A 443-nucleotide genomic window follows, 5' to 3' on the forward strand; every position below is an offset into this window, starting at 1 on the left:
CACAGCATGTAACCTCCCCACCGCAGAGAAAATCTACTGATAAACCATAAAGCTAAAGCATCGCATAGCTTTTACTCCTTCAACAGCGATGTCGTAACGTCGGCCTGGAAGTAAAAAACCTGCGAAAAATTCTGCAACGTCAGTCCCTTCGTAAATCACTAATTAACAACAAAAGCAAGGACGGCGACGATAATAAACGAGCTACGCAATAAAGGAAGCAAGGCAGATACCACATAAATAATGTGCGTTAATTGAAGAGCCATTTTTTTCAGAGGAAATTCGTAGCCAGAAGTGCATATGCAACTAGGGGCATAGATTGCCCATGCGTATAGGCCTATGCACTTGCTTGTGTTTCTATGAATGGTGTCGAGAACGCCCATATATGAGGTAAATTTCAGAACTCGAGATACAATTACCGTGTCGCGGGAGAGACAAAAACCAAG

Source organism: Penaeus monodon, chromosome 33 (assembly GCF_015228065.2).
Source record: "Penaeus monodon isolate SGIC_2016 chromosome 33, NSTDA_Pmon_1, whole genome shotgun sequence".
In the NCBI taxonomy this organism is placed as follows: domain Eukaryota; kingdom Metazoa; phylum Arthropoda; class Malacostraca; order Decapoda; family Penaeidae; genus Penaeus; species Penaeus monodon.